This window comes from Pollicipes pollicipes, unplaced genomic scaffold, assembly GCF_011947565.3.
Source record: "Pollicipes pollicipes isolate AB1234 unplaced genomic scaffold, Ppol_2.1 Scaffold_6686;HRSCAF=7923_pilon_pilon_pilon, whole genome shotgun sequence".
Classification (NCBI taxonomy): Eukaryota; Metazoa; Arthropoda; class Thecostraca; order Pollicipedomorpha; family Pollicipedidae; genus Pollicipes; species Pollicipes pollicipes.
This window is the reverse complement of record NW_023596921.1, coordinates 33,470,213-33,472,722: the sequence shown is the minus strand read 5'-3', so window position 1 is coordinate 33,472,722 and position 2,510 is coordinate 33,470,213.

Sequence of the window (2,510 nt, the reverse complement as noted above, 5' to 3'; positions counted from 1 at the left end):
TTAGTAAAGATTTGCACGATTACCAGTACCTTTACTTAAAAGCAATTAGGCAAGTAGCAATTAGTTTTCCTTTCTCGTTCTGGAGTGTTTGGCTATAAATTATCAACGGGCTTGACTGAGTGCCTGTCAAGATCAAACACACTATAAGAGGTCACACCAGGTCAGACAGAGGCTATGCGGGGTAATACTAAACGGTCGAGCCCAAGGAACGTGAGCTGCCAGTTGTGATAAATAAATGCTATAGAATGTCAATGATTAATTACTTAAACAAACTATATATCATGTTCTTTATGATTATTCATTTGAATAACTGATAAGTTAAACTTGGGGTTTCCTAAAGTAGTTTCCATCACAGGTGAAAACGAGCGGAAACTTTTTTTCTCTGTAGGCAGGTGGACTTCTGGCCCCGTCCGATGGGTCGCAGATGGCAGGGTGTCCGTCTCCGCACGCAACAAGGAAATGATTATTGAATAACGCTTCAAATGGTCTTTGGTGTCGGCCGGGTTGAACGTTGTAAGCCACAGCGGGCCACAGTAAGTCAGTGGTTCGTTGTGGGCCAGAGGATTACCATCCCGGTAACTTCGCGATGCGGAGCGGGTAAATGGGGCAGACGGGCCAAAGTGGAGCCCATGAGCACGTTAACGTGAGTGTGAAACAGCTTGCGACTGATTTAACGCAGGGAGGTTCGGCTTCATTGCTTTCCCACCAAGTCCGCTTCCCCATTCTGATCGTTTTTTCCCTTTTCGTGACCGCTCCTTTCTTCTCTTGTCTTCACCTAACCTCAAAAGCCAACCACTGTGCGTCGCGTCCCGGCGTCAGGCGCTGGGCGGCGACTCCCGCCAGCGCCGCTGTCCGACCTGGGCGACTGCTCGGCACTGACCGGCTGACCTCGCCCGTCTCCCGACACTCTCGATAAACAGGCAGCGCGGCGGGCCCGCCGGGAAATCTGCTGCGTTGCCTGCCGCCGGCCGCGACGTCCTGCGGCCGGGCCCGGTCGGGGTCGGAGGTCATTTCCGTTGATCGATTAGGCGCGGCGACACTGACAGCACAAGGGACGGGCCGCCCGCTGCCGGACCGGCCGCTCTATAACTCGCTGACAAATCGGGCGGAGGTAACCTGCAGGCGAAGGCGTGCGTTTGTTTGAATTACTGGAGCTGCACGGAAAGGCCGGTCCGTTTGTCTTCTTTTTGTGATGTGACTGTGATGTGACTTCCCAGACCGCCCTTTCAAACTAAATCAAGACAGATCTTCAGTTTGCTGATGTAAGCAATACTGGCAAAGTCAGCACATAACGCCTCGATCGGACAGCGGCTCCACCCCGTGCTGGAACGAACAGGAGTGAGGGAAATGGGTTATCAAAGGTGACATGGTTTCCGAAGTCGATTAATATCGCCAAATTCTCTTTGCCATTCGACTGGTGTTGCGATCGCTGAAATAAAAGCCGGCATAAAAGCAACGTACGTAAGCTCCTACGATACCAGGAAGACATTATCTGTATGTTTGTGCGGAAAATGTGTGCTGGGACACTGACGGCGTCGTTCGGTAATGGGTAGGTACGTAATACAAGCTTAAAGTCAAATTAGCAGCACGCTAAAATGAAATCGGATCTTAATATCGATGGAAGTGGAAGGCAATGCATGCTCATCGCATCATCCGTATGCAAATGACATACATGCCAACAAACCGCATTGCCTTTAGGCTGTGGAGGAAAGGAAAGCTTAGCTGTTCATGCTCATGTTCAAAAGTTCAAAAGTTGTTCATGGGCTTGCTCTTGCAAAGCGCTAAAATAAAAAGCGACGTAAAGTGCAACGCGAAGGATACATGAAACATGTGCATGTTAACTCCAATATAGATGAAATTAAGGTTGGTCACTTGGACGACGTTTGATTGACTTAGCCACATTGCATTGCACTAAAGGTAAAAAGGCGTGCACAGTTCTAAACGGAATGCAGTGGAACTTAGAGATGTTCCTCCGGGTTTCAGCTTTGAGTGTTTAGGGAGTGTGCCTGAAAACTCAACTACTTTTCGACATCTGTGGTGAAATATGTGGCAGAGTCCCGCTCAGAGAGCTTTTTCCATGGATTTACACGTAAAACTAGGGGGAGCATGCCGAATTAAACTAAAATAAACAGGCACAGTGTCAAATCTAAAACCATGAAAGCGGCACGGTTGAATTCAAGATTGTTTTTCATCTCTCATTCCAGAGAACACATTTGATGATACTCATAAGTACGTCATGTACAACCAGCTGAAATGTGAAATGGACGGTTCAAATCCTTATGGCGGCCGGCGCGACCGACCGGCCGGTGGTCGGTCCCTAGTACCGTATTTGTCACTATGTTTGTCGCCAAGTTCATTTATCGCAGATGGCTTTTACAAAGAGGACTCAGATTCACGATTACATTTAATTTCGAGGAGTTCCTGAACGATCTATTATACCCATACGCTGAAAGGTCATGAAGCTCTTCACCATGTTACCCGATTTATGCATTTCTTTACTGTCAGCATCT